Raw genomic sequence first — 17,971 nt, forward strand, 5'->3', positions numbered from 1 at the left:
AAAAGAGGAAATGAGGTGAGTGAGGTGAGGGGGCCCCGGGTCAAGCCAGGAAAGCCATGGTGAAAAAAATATCTTCATTTATCCCAAATATGAGGAAGAAGTTACAAGTTCATATTTCTAAAGGATTCCCTGTGATTAATGTGGAAAGGTATGAGTAAAAGCCCGAAAACCTAGTCAAAGGCAATTTGGTATGAGTGATGATTGTTATTATTTCTATTAGATTTGTGGTACATAAACAGTGTCACTATCTGAAATGGTGAGGAACCTGGAAGTAAACAAAGCCATAGGAAACCAAAAAATATTTTCATAGGTTCCACACATCAAAACTCTACTTGAGGTATTTCCTTGAGTCTCCATTTAGAAGCTGCTTTATTTTGAATAGAATTCTATCGAACTTTCAACAACAGACTGAAAATAACAAGTAAGAAGGAGAGAAAAATCTGATGAAAACAGCATGTATACAGTTTTATAAATAAAAAACCTAGTATCAATGAAAAAAAAACCTATAATCTGGTGACCACAGGGACACACAAGTTCTATGGACCAAATGAATAATTATAATAGTTTAAAAAAATGACCTTGGATCATCAATGAAGGGTACCTTATACTCTGCATAATTTGGTTAAGAAAGCAGGAACATTAGTATTGTTATACTTGAGAAAGCCTTAATATGTTGGCACTTACAGGCAAAAACTTGATTCACTTAGAAGATTCGCTTTTAACAAAAAGCTAGTTTTCCTAATAATACTTAATACGTCAAGTGTTAACCAAATTAAGAAAGGTATTTGCAGCAACAGAACAATTCCAAACACACTTTTTAGGCAAACCAATTGGCCGTATTATCTATGGAACTGAAGTTCTATGGTGCCCATGGTTCTCTCCAGCTAAAACTAGTATATAGAATACATTTATACTCACCACAAGTAAGTTGACAAGTATTTTCACTATATGTCTGGGGTTTTTATTCTTTCAAAGAGTATGTAAATCATGAAACAAGACAGACTATGCCTTACTGTTCCCAAGTAGTCACTAAGTCTTGATATTTTCAAGAAAAGGTTATGGTTTTAAAATATTTTTCTTAAAAGTAAGCATCGTTATCATGTTGTCCAATGGCCTTCATTGAACACTACCTTGAGTTGTTTTCTGCTAGTTAGAACAATTCCACCAAGATTAATCCAAGTCACTCCTGAGGCCAGAAAAATCCAAAGTATGGTATTCAATAGGTAGTTCACTTTCCTTCTCTTTAGCAGCAGGGTAACTTGTTTTCACTAACAGATTCAGCTCATCCTGTGCTGAAATCCTAGAGCCAATAAAACTTAAATCTACTTAGTTAAGTAAAGCTTATTTTAAAATCAGATAGGTGTGGACATGTTTATATCCAATGACCTCAGGAATTTATCTCAAGGAAATGATAAGAATTTGGAAACAGATTTATTGAAATGATTTTCACAATAGCACTATTCATAAGATATGAAATGGCACAAACACTCAGAAATAGGGAAATAAATAAAACAGTATAGCTATTTAACTCAATGTCATATAAATACCATGAAAAAAAACTGTGCAAAAATATATATAAATTGGGCAGCCCGGGTGGCTCAGCAGTGCCTCCTACAGCCCAGGGCATGATCCTGGAGACCCGGGATCGAGTCCCACGTCAGGCTCCCTGCATGGAGCCTACTTCTCCCTCTGCCTGTGTCTCTGCCTCTGTCTCTCTCTGTGTCTCTCATGAATAAATAAATAAAATCTTTAATTTAATAAATATCAGGAAGGGAGACAGAACATAAAGACTCCTAACTCGGGGAAACGAACTAAGGGTGGTGGAAGGGGAGGAGGGCGGGTGTTGGAGGGGAATGGGTGACGGGCACTGAGGTGGACACTTGACGGGATGAGCACTGGGTGTTTTTCTGTATGTTGGTAAATTGAACACCAATAAAAATTAATTTAAAAAAAAAAGGTTAAAGGAGAAAAAATTTTAAAAATATATATATATATAAATAATTTCAATTACATGAGAAAGTGCTCACAATATAGTATTAACAAGAAAGAAGTTGGATATTCAGTACCATATGATCTCAGCAGGCGCATATATATCTTGAAATGAGACAAATAGGCACTTATCATGAGGTAAGTAGACCCATACATATATTATAATAAATATAATAAATATTCTAATAAATAAAAATTCAGCTATTCAACTTTAATCTTCTTCTTTACCTTTCTCTGTATTTCCCAAATTCTCTACATTGAGCATGTAATACTTCTTGATTACACCAAAACCAGTTATTTATTTCTTTAAAATCTTGTGGGCAATTTTGTTTCAGTTCATTTCAAAGGTAAAACATCTGCATAACTAGTAAATAAGTTAAAAATGTAAATATAGGAGATATAAGATCCTAAAAAACCGTAGAGTATCCATTTTTTGCATGACATTAAAATCCTACCTTTCTGGCCAACCACAACAGTCAAAAGTGAATTATTTTACACATTTTAAATTAAATAGTAAATTTGGTTCCATATAATACATACATTTTTAAACCACTTAGAAGTATGCAGGCAATAAAAAGGTAAAAAGTGCCCACTCCCTTTTCCAAAAGTATTTGATGTTTATAAATGCATGGTATTTTTAAATAAGTGTAGTTTACTTACTTTAAAATATCTAGAACCCATACACCAGATCAAAACAATGGATATGAATATTTTATATTGTCAGTTTGCCTAAGCCTATAAGATGCCTGTATATCTGCAACTAAGAATCAAGACCCAGGATCTGACCCAGGATTCTGTATTCCTCCCAGATGTGGACATAAAAATACTGATATTTCTGAGTATTTTTATGGTTTGGTTACTAGTAAGACATATTACAAACTTGAACTTCAGCTGAGACTTTATCTACGCAGTCAAAATTCTGAATAAGTGGGACCAGAGACTACTATTCTGAGAGGTGTCCAGATGGTTCCCTAGTAATCATATCTCACTAAGCATTCAGGAATAGTATTCTCTCCTAATTAGCATCTATTCTTTTAAATCCACATCAAATTGTGAAAGCGCCTTTTTACTCAACAAAAATTATGAAATACTACAGTATGGTCAATTGCTTTAAAATAGCTTTGCAATTTCACAAAGAGAAAATGCATTCTTTGAAAGCAAGCACCCCCCTATCCAATATTACATGTGATATTTCTTAATGCCCCTTCTCAAGCCTACTAGAATATTCCTCAGTTTCAACTAGATAACTATTTTTTCTTAAACAGCAAAATAGACTGTGAGCTCAATGAGGACAGGAGTCTCTCTCTCTCTCTCTCTCTCTCTCTCTCTCTCATCTCTCTCGTGGCACTGCAGCCAAAAAATGTGACCAGCACGATGTAGTTGCTTTTTAAGTGTTTATAGAAGGGTAGAGAGTTTGGAGTTTGATCACGAAGTCCCTCACAAATATGGAGCAGAGCAACTGATGGTATTATTGTGGGAAGATTTCTACAAGCACTTCTTTAACAGTATAGAGAGGACAACACCCCCAGTTTGCCTTTTGTTGTGTATCTTAAAAGTGCCACTTTAAATTTAAAATGTTCTGTGGCATTCTTGCTTTGAGGGAAAACACAGTTGGAATTCAGGAGCACAATAAGAGAATTAATAACTTTTCATTGAAAATACATGCAATTTTGGAGCTGTCAATTTCAGCTATGTCTCTTTAAATACTTTTTCTTCTAGAATCCAACTGGGTAGATGAGATTTTTTTTAATTCCATTATAGAAGTAATAGCCCTGTTTTGGTGTTTTGTAAGCAGATAATATTCTGCTAGTGACTGTCTTTGCAGTAATGCATTGCTCTGAATTCTGAATTCTATTATTTTACATCTACAGCAGCTTAAAGTGTATTTTTTATAAACAGCAAACTTCACCTCATAAAAATTCATTACATAAGGGCATAAACAAGTGCTTTTCCTTCTAGTCATTGGCAGTAAGTGATTCATCAGTTTTCCACAGAAAACCAATTTCATTGCAGATGTTCTGTAATTTCCAATCTCTCTGAATTGTGGAACCATATCACACAATCCCAATGCAAGGAATGTAAAGATTTTTTTTTAAGGTCTGTGCTTAGTCTCTTTAATAGGATTGAATATCATTTGCTGTCTCATCAGTTTTATTTTTAAAAATTAAGTAATCAGTCCCCTATTCTTTCCTTTCTTGCCTATGTTGATTCCACACATGGATGGATAACTGGGAGAAGACTCAAAACCCCAAATGACTCGTCTGAAAACAGTAACATTCACTTCTTTTCCCAAAGTCAAACTAGAAATATTAGGAGGAACAAAAATTTTCCCAAGCCTAAATTCTTTTTTCTCGATGTTTACTTTTATTCTTTCAAGCCCAGAGTGAATGAGAAACATAAGGGCTATGGAAAACTGTGGATATGTCTACTTTCCTATTAACCGTGCACTCCCTGAGAGATATCCTTGAGAGAATTACCTCCACCAAGACTTGCTTAAGTTTAATTTGGTCCAGTGTTTCAAAGTTGACAAATGGGAATGAGCATTGAAGTATAAAATAGGGGGTTAAGAGGGAGGAAATGCCTATAGATTCAGTAGATAGTCTAAGGCCATGTATGAGAAATAAAAATTTCTTAGAAATGCTGACAAGGAAAAGCTGAAGTATCTTCTAAAAGCCTTAGAAAATTAAAGTCCAGTCTTTTTAAAAACACCTTAATCTTTAAATTGAGAGGTCAAACCAAAAGCATTGTAATTCAATTTACGAACAACACAAAGTTATAAGGTCTTGCAAGGGTGGAATGACACATGTTCAAGATCAGCAATTCGATTCTGAAGCATATACTTATTTACCTCTGTCTTCCACTGCAGCTCTGGTTACCCACATACATCCTTTAATGAGTTACATAAGGAAGGTCCATGGACTTGTCTCAGCTGGGCCATTTTTTCTGCAGAGGACTCTGAGTGTGTTTTGAGAAGCATAAATATCTGCCCATGAGGCTGCCATGGTCCCAGGAATTCCATCATCAATGGAGAGCAGTGTGTCATAAGGGAAAAGCATTATCTCTAAAATAATAAATTACAGGGAATGTACTGCCACCTCCAGTAGGTTTCCTTTTATCACCAGGCAGAGACTAGAGACAGCCAGAGAAAGGAGAAAGTTGGCCCCTATATGTGCAGCCATAGCTATGGCACCACCTATTAAAACCTATCTCCTCATCCCCTGAACTCCCCAATTACTGCACACTGCATCTTTTTACTTACCATTCTTCATGTACATTTTAAACTGACTTCTCCTTTACATAAACTGAAGTAATAGGAATAATTAAACATAGCTTCCCCCACCATCCAATCCAGAAAAATGATTATTGAACACTTCAGTATGTCAATCACTAGGAATCCAAAGATACATAAGAGATCAGAGTCTACCAAAGGAGAAGGATGATGAGAGTAAGTAGACAAAATGCCTGGAGAGCCTTGAGATGTGATTTACTTACTCCCTGGGAGACTCTTACGAGGCCTTCAAGGGAAGGTGACATTTGAGTACAGTCTTGATGGTAACACAGGACGTCTTCAGGTGAAACAAAAGAAAGGCATTGAAATGAAAAACAAAACAAAACAAAGCACTCTTGAGGTTGAACACATACATCCTTAAACCCAAATTCAGATGAATCGTTCAGATTCAATAGATAATCATTAAGGACCGACAGAGTGCCAGACACTGCTAGGTAAGCACTGTGGATGGAAAGACAGAAAAAAACAGAAGATGTGTTTTCTGCCCATAAGGAGCTGACAGTTTTCCCAATAATTAGTTATCCCTGTGGAAAAGGCCCAGTCAGAGCAAGGGTTCATAAATGAGCAGAGTGAAGACAGGTGCATAACAAACAGCACTGTTTCAAAAAAAAAAAAAGCGCATGTTGGTCATCTCAAGTAGAGACCCATGTTTCCCGGGGCCAGCAGGAAGGCCAAGGATGCCTAGGAAGACACAACTATTAAAACAAGAGAGAAGATTGGTGAAAGGAGACAGACCAAGTAGCAAATAAGATCTGACTGACGCAACCCCAAAATCCTTAGCTCTGCTCAGTGGCTGGTGCTCTTCTGGAATTTTTTTATTCAGTGAGAAAAGTGTTATATAAGTCACACCTCACAAAAGAAGCAGCTAGATAATTTGTCCACGTGCAAGTGTGAGAACTAAGATCTTTCTGACTCAAAATCCACCTCTTTCTACAATATCAAACTGCCTTTCAATTTTATTTCACAATTGCTCCCAGAGGCTCATTGTACAACTGGCTTGTCCATACCTTCTGCACTACATCGATCTCAAAAAAAAAAAAAAAAAAAAAAAAAAAAATCCGGAATGCATCAGAAAGAAAAAAAAAAGTATTACTCAGATGGAACCACCCATTAGAGTGTTGGCCATAATAGAGCAGACACTGGTGAGAATGTCCTATTTGAGTAACAATCCTGTAGTTGAGAGATAGGGAAGATACAATGTATTCTCAAGATACTTGAATACTTGAGAGGAAAAGCCTATGTCAAGAATTCTTTTTCACCCAAGAAATGGAGATGATGAATCAGGAAGGAGAGAGGATATTACCAATTTCTCAGAACTCAGCACTGTGCCTGGTCTGTGGTGGTATTCCGTTATTATTTGAATAAATGAAAGAATACACGTCAAAGAAAAGGTAAAGCATCAGAAATGTTCATTTTCACTTACAAATTTTCAAAGCTATTTTCTGGTGGTACTGTTTTTAATAATCATAACAAGTATTACTGGGAGTATAGAGGAATGAGCATCTTCTTATATTACCGGAGGGTTATGAATTATTTTGGAGAACAGATTGGTTATATGTATCAAAAGCTTTAAAATATGCATCATTTTTCATAAGAAATTATAATTCTATAATCTAATACTACTGATATATAGGAAGATTTATTTTCCAGGATATTTTTCCCTATATACTACAGTAAAAATCGGTTAACAGCCAAAAACCTCCAAATGGAAATAGGTCAAATAAATCATGCTGTAAAAAAAAAAATTACATGATAAAATTTTCATTATATATCCTAAAGTAAAAATTGAAAATGTCATAAGCAGGATGTGCAATATTCCTAAAAAATTTATATGTATATATTTATATGTATATATCCACAACAAAAGACTAGAAGAATTTATAGCAAAATGTTGGTAACAGCCATCTCTGGGAAATTTGAGTAATTTCTATTTCCTTCTACGTTATTTTCTGTATTTTCCAAATTTTCTACAACAAATATATATTTCTTTTATAAAATAAAACCTCATCAAAATGTAAAAGTAAGCAGCAAAATGAGAAACATATTTTCAAGTTATATGAAAGATACAGAGTTAATATCTTTAACCCTCTTTACTTCCCCCCAAAACAAATGAGTAAAACGATATAAAAAGACAGTTCTTAGAAAAAGAAATAATAATGGCAAATAAACTTTTAAACTACATTCCACTTGGCCAGCAATCAAAGAAATGCTAATTAGAGGAATGATGTACTATATGAGTGTGAATATTCATTACTGATGAAGGCCTAGTAGTGATATATGTTTGAGGAAAGCTCTTTGCCAGTATGAATGAAGATCATTAAATAACTCATAGCTTTAACCCAAGAAGTCCACTTCTTTGCATCTATCATGGGAAAGCAGTCCAAAATAGGGACAAGGATTTATATACAAATGTGTACATCAAAGGTTATATGTACTCCTAGGAGTCATATATGTATATGTTAGAGGAATTTGTGGAGTCAACTTTAGGGAAGTACACATTGAATTGCTTGAGGTGTTTTGACTGAAGCAGAAAAAGGAGGGAGAGGATTTATGCCCTGGGCCAAGACAGGAATGATGGAGAGAATGGTAGAGTATATTGCCCTATGTCCTGTCCACATTAGTCAAGTCACAGTTCTCCAGAAAAAGAGAACCAATAATGTCTGTGTGTATGTGTGTGTGTGTGTGTGTGTGTGTGTGTGTGTGTGTGTGTGTGTTTGGAGAGAGAGAATTTTTTTTATAAGAAATTGGTTTACATGATTATAAAGGCTGGAAAATCCAGAATCTGCAGAGTTTTTCTTGTGGGCTGGAAACCCAGGAGAACCAAAGCTGTAGTTCCAGTCTGAAGGCCAGCAGGCTGGTGGATGCTGTCTTGCTTGGAGTAGGCTGGTGTTTTTGTTTTACTCAGGCCTTCAACTGATCAGATGAGACCCACCCACATAATGAAGGGCAATCTGCTTTACTCAAAGTCTACCAATTTAAATGTTAATCTCATTCAGATACCCTCCGAGAAACAACAGGATAATCTTTGACCAAATATCTGGGTATCCCATGGTGCCAGCTAAATTGACACAGGGATTTAACAAGCACATCCCTGTGAGGGAGGGACTGTCAGCAGAAGATCAAAGAAATGTTCTTAGGAAGATGCTCATTAGGATGTTATGCATAAGCAATGTAGCTCTGAGATCTGGGGAACAAAACCTGGCCAGAGTACATTAAGGAAATATGACAATAGTCTGAAGCAATGAGTGCTTAAAAGAGTCGGCACAATTTTCTTTTCTTTTTTTTTTTAAATATTTTATTTATTAATGAGAGACAGAGAGAGAGAGAGAGAGGCAGAGACACAGGCAGAGGGAGAAGCAGGATCCATGCAGGAGGTCTGATGTGAGACTCGATCCCGGGACTCCAGGATCATGCCCTGGGCCAAAGGCAGGCGCTAAACTGCTGAGCCACCCAGGTTTCTCCTCACAATTTTCATACCTCAAGCATTTGCAGCTCTGGGAACTGGCAGATGAGACCCAGTCATCAAGTTGCAGTTTGTTACATAGACATAGATAACTAAGCAATCGTACTTTATAATACTGAGCCTGATTCTAGACTATATTAATGCCAAATGGCAATAAGCCATGAAAGGCTGCCACATAAGACAGGGTAAATATTATTTTGATTTTTCTTCGCATGCTGACATAGATACTTTTAATTAAGTAGCGATGATAGTATCCTAAATTCAGTAGTACCTGGTACACCATAGAGATGCAGGTTTCTAGTCACTTAAAGCTACTTGAATTGAAATATTATTTTAGGCAGTTAGCTTGTTATATCAAGCTAACAAGAATGACTGATTATTTTAAAAGGTGTTTGGTGGTTGCTCTTTCTGCTACTACTGTTTTCATCATGAGTACCTGTCTCAGGGTAGGTGACCCTATAACTGAATATTGATGAACAGGTTTTCTGTAAATTAAATGATAATTCATTTTTTTAAGTGATGGAGTATTTGAGTTTGAGTGAGTTCACAGGTTTACTGTCCCACTGATCTTTTGAATATTTATTTTCTTTTATTTCCTACAATTCTGATTACACAGCTATCATTAAAAATAAGTACAGGCATCCCTGGAGTTCACATTATGCCAGTTACAATTGCTTTTGGGAAAGACCTACATTAGTATCTGTTTCTGCTAAGCTAAATAAATGCAAAGATAATTTTTGCTATTATGAGAAAAAGGGGAAGAGCAAAAATAACATTCAGCATTTGTTTTGAAGCAAACCCTCATGGAGGCATCATCTACCCCAAGCGAGAGTTGGCACTGCCAAGCTCCTTCCCTGGGAACTATGCGCCACATCTCAGCATCAAGCCAGCATAGCTTTGAAGTGTGTCTGTAAGGAACTGTGCTTTATCTTGATTTATTTTGTGCATTTGTTAGCAAGATATGTCATAGGGTATCAGAAAAAGCCTAAGAGAAGTTATTTTTTGGGTCTGGGAATGCTCAAGTTTTTTTTTTTTTTTTTTCACATAAAATTAATAGTAGCTACATCTTCATTTTATGCCATTTTGGCTTATGAAAGATTTCATGGGAATGCTCTACTTTCAGATGGTGGGGCAACCTGTATTGCTTTACATAATTAATAGACACGATATTTTACTTTGCTAAAAATAATATCATTAACTCCTAGACATTCTGATCCATTAGAATTCGTTTCTAGTCCCCAGTGAAGGCTAATTAGTTGCAACATAGAATATGTTCCAAGATGAGCAACAACCTCCTGAATCAGGAAGCCAGATTTTTATCTTCTTGACCTTCTATTTATCCTTCGAAAAGGTAGAAGTCACACTAGCTGTGTAACTGGCTCAGGTTCATCTTCATCTTTCTTTGGGAGCTGTTTTCCTTTCTCCATTTTCTTTCCACTTTCTCTACTGCAGAATCCTTTGAAAAGAAACTCGATTTTGATCAACTTACATTCTTTTTCAAAGAAAGTTCATTGTCCTTAAATTAGCTGGGTTAATTAATCTAACATTAAATAAAAGCAAGATCTTTGATATTTATTATCCTTACTTTCTTGCTTCAGTTCAATATAGATACATTATACCTGTACATTTATTTACAGTCCGTCCATGTAGCCAGGGCTCAGGAGGGCAAGAGCATCTGGCTCCAGAGATCCCAAACAGACCAGGTTGGGGCCACTTGCCACCGACAAAATCCAAAGGCAGAGAAATGCACGGTGGTGAAATAAGAAAGGAATTTACCTCAGTGAGGCCAACAGCAGGAAGTTAGTGGACTAGTATATCTCAAAGACTGTCTCAAAATGCTGAAAATACTTCTAGGATTACATGAGGGAACTATGGGGCAAAGGTAGGTGAAGGTATTGAGGGTCAAATCCCTCACTGTCTTGGAGGCAATTCTCTTGCTGGTTCAGGGCAGTCCTAATTCCCTGAGGGGGCAGTTTCTGTTCCCATCTATGGATGCTTTACCCCCAGGGTCTTCCAGAACCAAGAGACAGCTGGAAAGAAGAACCCAACTAGAAAGTTTGGGATCAAAATGGAAGCCCCTAAAGTCCTCATTCAGCATAATGAACACCTTCATTTTGAGGTGTTCAAATTGATGCCCGAGATAAACTTGATGTCCAAGATATAACGTATATCAAATCAAAGTGATTGAGTTCAGAAACACAAAAAAATAAACACTAGGCTATCCAATTATTTACTTTAGAAAATGAGGAATACAGACAACTAATCTCCCCAAAATTAAATCAGGATTTCATCAAACACAACTTCTATTAGAATTATCAATCCATTCAGGTAGGACTTCAAGGTCAAAGTTGATTTGGTACCTTTCACAGAGTCATGGTCAACAGTAGCAAATACTATACAGCTATGCAAATATTAAAAGTTAAGTCTTAAAAAAATAAATAAATAAAAATAAAAGTTAAGTGTTCAGTGGGGGACTCATTTTTTTTTTTTTTTCCCAAATCGTTTTATGCACGGAAATGTTCCTCTTACAAGGACCAAACCAAGTTCTGCCTGCCCCATTCCAGTCACAGATTTACTGGCCATAATATTCATTTGGCAAATAATCATCAAACCACAGGCTTGAAAGAATTTTTGAAGAATTCCTCTATAAAATATTTATCAGTCAGATATCTAGACTCATTTTGTTACTACCAATGATTGAATTCACTGTCTCCCAACAAAGTCATGGTTTGGGGCAGTTTTATTTACTTAAAAAGTTTACCTATTAGGAAATAGTGCCCGGTAAAGTCATTAGGAAAAGTCTAATCTTCCTTTCCTAAAAGTCCTTTATCTCCTTAAAGTAAAAACAAAAACATGGCTCTTTTCCTTTTCTCTTATCTAGTCAAATGCCGTCAGGCTTATCTACCCTCCCTCTGGCACCAACATCCATCTACCCATCCTGCAAAGGGAAGCTGGGTCAGAGGGGTAAATGGGAGCCGAAGTTCAGGCCACACTCCCAGTGCTAAGTGTTAACCCCCAATGTGGGACTATAACCTCTCATAGAAGGGGGTGCCTTTTATAACTTTTACTAAGGCACCTCCTTTCAGGTCCACCTGCCAAGCTTTCCATCTGCAGAACTTAATTATCTGGAGGAGTCAACTTTTTACTCAGGCACGGGGGTGTTAAATAGTTGGGGGTTCTGTATTCCTTACATGACATGACATCAAATCTCCCCTTGTTAAGAGATTTTTTCTATTGCTAATTTTTTCTATTGTTATCACTGTGCATCACTAGCTTCTCCAAGATGGATTTTTCTTATATATTTTTTCTTGTAACAGTTATATATGGATAGACAAGAAGTTGTACTGTAACATCATCTTTACTATTCCATAATTTAGCTCTTCAATAGCTCTTGTCTAATGACTGCATCAAAGTTGAACTCTTTGACCTGCTTTTCAAAGACCATCATAAATTGAGTCTAATTTGAAAATTAACTCAATAGGTTCAAAACTGAACTGATTATCATTATCCCCAAACCTAGTTCCTTACTATGTTCTTTTCATTTTATCACCATGAAAGGAAACTTGAGATCTTGTCTTGATTTCTGCTCCTCTTCCACCCTTACATTCAGTTGGTTCCCTAGCCTGGGGCATTCTACTTTTGCCTTCTTACAAATCCTTTCTATCCACCAGCTCCATTTCTACATCTCAGACTGAGTTTAGATTGTTATCTCTGACTTCCTTACCTCCAGTCATCCAATCCATCTTTTCCAATGAGGATTGTATCGAAACTTCAAATTCATCAGGTCTCTACCCTGCATTCAAGCCTCTGATGGTTTCTCTTTTATGTCAAAGGAAAAATAATTAATTTGGCACTGCATTCAAGAGTCCTTGATTCCGTTCCCCCATTTTCTCTCTGCACTGGAAACACCATCAATGTCCATGGTTGAACACTTCAGATGATTCCCACTTCTTTATAACTAGTATTTCCTCCTTCTTCCCAAAAGCCAGCAGCCATCAGGGCTAAAACAGCCTGATTATCTTTATTTCTAGTGCATGCCAGTTGTCAGTGGCCTTAAACAATAATCACACTTAATAATCAAATTAGGAACTAGTCATAGAGATTAATTTATTGTGATGAGAAATAAGTCCCCTCAGAATGACACTTCAGATTTTACCATGATTTCTGCTGTTATTCTGCCCTTAAATGTCTGGCATAAATGTATCACATCCACTCGTAGTAGACTGCCTTCTTGTAAATGGCAATGTCATATTTGAATATGGGTTATTTGTACCTTTGCTTGCTATCTCGCATTTTGTGGTCTTTATATACTTTAATGTACTTTCATAAATTTTTCTTTCATTTCTCTTCCTGTTCTGCAAGTCCACAGAATATGAAATCTTCACATAAGAACAGCACCACATGCTTTTAACTATGTTGGTAAAAATATTTACTAATCATTTTCCGCCAAAACTAAGTAACATCAGAGGATTATAACCTGTGAAGAAGTTAGGTCAGAATCTGTTTTAAATTTGCTCCTAATATGTTATGTTGAAATATTGAGATAGCTTAATGAAAAAAAAATTTAAATAAAAGTTCATATCAGCAGAAAGCTTACGTGGCTCCTTGTCATCAAACTTTCCTGACAGTTCAAGTAGAGACAGGGTAGACAAAAAAAATCTCCTTAGGGCTTAAAATAATTTGAAACCCACAGACAGGAGGGCGGGCTGAGTCAAATCTAAACCCAGGATACACCAGGATATCAAGACTTCCTACAGTTTTCAGAAGGGATGTAGATCTGCTATCTCTAAGCTCGATACCTTCTTGTTTGACCAACATATTAGTTAAAAATAAACAAAGAATCAAAAACAACCAAAAGAAGGTGAAAGTGTTACATTGACAACCATCCTTCTCTTTGAGAGTAGTTTCAAAGTTTTGTGAAAGAGTTCCATGGTTGAGGGTACCATGAACACAGGGACAAAAGGTTTTGCTACACAGTGACAGATATCTAGAGCATGAACAACCTTTCTTAGAGAGAACTTTAGTATTTGAGTTAATTAAAAGGTCAGCACCTAACTGGTATCATGTTTCTCCTGAAGGAGTCAGGCCTCAAGGAGGAAAAGCAGCTGGACAGGTAACTCCTGGGGATGGGCCATCATCAGACGGCTCCAAGAAGCTAGAAATAAGTAAAACTCTAGATTGAAGATCATGAGTGAAAATGGAACCTGGTAAGGCAGTCTGAGCCATCACAGATCACGAAGAAAAAACACACACACACACACACACACACATACACACACACACATACTCACACACACACACAAACCCCGATCATTTCAAAATTAGTATCTCATTTTCTTTGTCCTTTCTATGGAATATCTCATTAATATTTATGATGTTTTAATAGCATTTGCCTCATTTTTGAAAAAGAAAATTCTCTAGAGTTGGTTTCCATTGTTACCAATCGATGAGAAGGCTGGGATAGGCTTTTAGCTACCTAGAAAGACAATGGAATCACCCAGTTATGATTAGTCTGAACCATAGCCCCAAAGTCTAAATCTTTAAGCCTGTGATTCAATCATTTTAATGCAAGCATACCATTACCTTGTCTGAACTCTAACATTCTTTAAATGGGTGTTTTTCAAACTACAGATCAGGACCCATTAGGGGGTTATTAAATCAGTTAAATAGCTTGGGACCCATATTTTTGAAAACTAAAATCAAATAGAATTAAGCAGAACAGAAAACAACTTTCTCACACATGGAAAGGGCAGTGTATTAGTCGGGATAAGATAAACTAACCTGATATCTAAGTGGCTTTAACACAATAGACTTCTGTAACACTTACACAAAGCCAGTTCATGTTAAATGAGCCTCCTCGATCTCATAACTTCCGATTATGCAGCATGCAGTCTCCAAGTCAGGGTGTCCCCTCTAGAAGTGAAGAAATGTTTGAGGGCCATACAAAGTATATTTAAGAGCCAAGCCTGCAAGTGGCTTGCATCACATCTGCCCACATTTCATGGGCCAGCCCTTGGTCATGTGTCCAATCTAACTTCAAGAAGGCTGTACAGTGCAATCTTCTTATGCACAGAAGAGAAGGTAGAAATAAAATTTATATCCCAGCACTCTGCACTCATTCTTCACTGAGTTCAACATTTACGAGTTTCAGTGAATAGTTAGATATTTTAACAAATACCTCACTTTTTCTGGAATATTAAGCAACAATTTAGTTTTCTTTTTTCTGAAAAGAAGATACTTTTTGTCATTATTGGACCAAAAACACAAGTTTGTTTTAATGTATTTGGGTTTTCCTGTCAAGTTAATTAAACTGACATTGAGCATCTGCCAGTGAGTGAATCAGACCCCACGGAAGAATCAAAGATGCATGAGATAGTAGTTTTCATTTCTCTATCATCTGTTTCTATATCAGCATCATTTCTTCTGCCACATGAGTTCTACTACAAGGCCTCAGATAACTGCACTTAGAGACTGTCTTTTGCCCTAAAAAAAAAAAAAAAAATGGAAATATGCAACAGTTCCTAGTCTGAGAAAAACTGTCACCTAATTGTGAAGAATTTTTCTTCTGGTGCAGAATTCCTGGTGGGCTGGAGTACTTGTCTGAGCTTCATATTCCTTTTGCTCAGCCTCTGTGGACTCTGTATCCATTGTTCATTCATCTTCACAGTCTCGGTACCTACTTCTAACTAGATGGTGCCATGGACTAAACTGGCTCTTCCTGCTACCTTCCAATGAATATGTTGAAGCCCTAACCCCCAGTGCAATTGTATTTGGGGATTAGGGATTTTAGGAAGCAATGAAGGTTAAATGAGGTCATAAGGGTGGAGTCCTAATTTAGTAAGACTGGTGGCCTTATACAAAATGGAAGAGATGCCAGGGAGCTCTCTCAGTGCAGATGACCGCACACAAAAGGGAAAGATCATGTGACCACACAGGGGGAAGGCAGCAGTCTTCAAGCCAGGAAGAGCGCTCTCATCAGAACCTAACTGAGCTGGCACACTGGTCTAGGACTTCCAGCCTCCAGAACTGTAAGAAAATGCATTTGTGTTGCTTAAGCCACCTAATCCATGGTGATGGCCACCCAAACAGACCAGGACAGGTGCTGACTTGGATAATCAATGATGCTACATAAGTGGTAAGTGCCTATTTCTCTGTGCAGTTTCCCCTCATCTATCCAAGCTGAGTTCATTCCTCCCAACTTTCTGTTGCTAGAGGACCTTGCATACACACTGCCTACATCATACTCTATGTTACAAATTGTGTGCATATTCTCATCCTATTGAAATATAAGTTCCGGGAGAACAGACATCAGTCCAAAGATAATGCCTACTGGTGGGTAAACATGAAATAACCCTAAGAGGCAAACATTATTAATCCCATTTTACAGACAAGAATCAAGCTTCGATATTACCCTGAGGTCTTGTTGTAAGCCATCAGTGAACCAATGTCTGATTTGAACCAATGTATGTCAATCTACAAGGCACATTTTCTTTTAACATTAAGTTATAGCTCTCCTCTCATCCCTTTCTCTGTCATGACAAACTTTTGGACTTGTTTCCAGAACACCAGCTCTGCCTTTACCCCCGAATCGTCTCTTTACGACTTACTTCCATGCTTTTCCACCATTTCGGCCCCTTAAAACCTGTCAGCTTTCTATGTCCTAGGTCCTTAACCCATTGTCATCTATCTACATTATTGGAGTTGACACCTTGATTAAAACAATGCAATATTATAATATTGAGTGACTCTATATTTAATTATTTAATAATGCTTTCTTAGTGGGCTAGTTATAATAGCATAGCTAATGAATCAATTTAATTAGATATAAACAAATTTGTTCTGTTTTCCTTTTAAAATTAATCTCTTTTTCATCATATTTATTACTACAAAATAACAAATGAAATCCTTTGTTAAATCACTTAAATCCATTGGGTTTATGTTATCAGGCACAGAAATGTTTGCTATCACAAGTCTTTAATTACTTTTCCCACTCATAGTAGGCACTCCCAAGTAATATATAATATGAATTTATTCAACTATTGCAAAACAAAGAGAAGCAAAACATCAGACTTCTTAAAAGCCTGATCATCATCATATTTTGATGATTCAGATAGAGCAGCAATATAAATAGATTAATAAAATTAAGAGTGATTCATATTCATTCCCTGGTGCAATTAGCTTCACTAAAGAAAGCATGATGCCATTCTAGGACTAAAAGAAGACCTTTTGTAGCTGAAGTTTTAAACATGCCACTTTAAAACATGTGCTTTATTTAAATTTGATTGCCTGTCCTCAAAGCATAAGCCCTTAAAATATTTATGAGTCATTTTTGGTTGAATGCAGCCATAGCACGCCATATTGGCTATAAAAAGTACATTAAAAATACTAGTAATAACCCATAATATTATTTTCAAGATAAATCTTTTCCTGATCAGTGATAATGGTGTCTTATTCTTTGAGTTACCATCTCTATTTATTAAAAGTTGCCAAGTTTTGGCTCAAAGATGTTCTCACACCAGGGTTCCAAATAAGTTAATAGCCTGTTTTAAGAACTGTCAGAACTAGATAGTGAAAATTGAAGCCACCATTTCAAGTAAGTTTTCGAAAGTCTAACTTTTAGGTTTTTCCAGACTCTGGGATCAGGGTTTCACAGAGAAAAAAAAAAAAAAATCAAGACCCCCCCCCCCAATTTCCAAATTGCCCTATCAAATATATTCACTATATTTCAGTATGCCAAAAGAAGATTCCATGGTGTAAGATCAGCTCCTAAGGTAATATAATGGATAATAATATAAAATGGATAACAGCCTAGATACATTGATTCTAGTGTTGAAAACAAAAGCCAGTGAGTATAAAGGGATTGGCATCGTTATTGACTTTTTTTTTTTTTTTTTTTTTTTATGATAGAGAGAGAGAGAGAGAGAGAGGCAGAGACACAGGCAGAGGGAGAAGCAGGCTCCATGCACCGGGAGCCTGACGTGGGATTCGATCCCGGGTCTCCAGGATCGCGCCCTGGGCCAAAGGCAGGCGCCAAACCGCTGCGCCACCCAGGGATCCCCTCGTTTTGACTTCTATTGCTCAGTAACATCTTGGGTGGCTTTCTGCTCAACTTGTGTAGGGACACCTGGGTGGCTCAATGGTTTAGCGCCTGCCTTCAGCTCAGGGCATGATCCTGGAGTCCCAGGATCAAGTCCCACATCGAGCTCCCTGCATGGAGCCTGCTTCTCCCT

Source organism: Vulpes lagopus, chromosome 9 (genome assembly GCF_018345385.1).
Source record: "Vulpes lagopus strain Blue_001 chromosome 9, ASM1834538v1, whole genome shotgun sequence".
NCBI lineage: Eukaryota > Metazoa > Chordata > Mammalia > Carnivora > Canidae > Vulpes > Vulpes lagopus.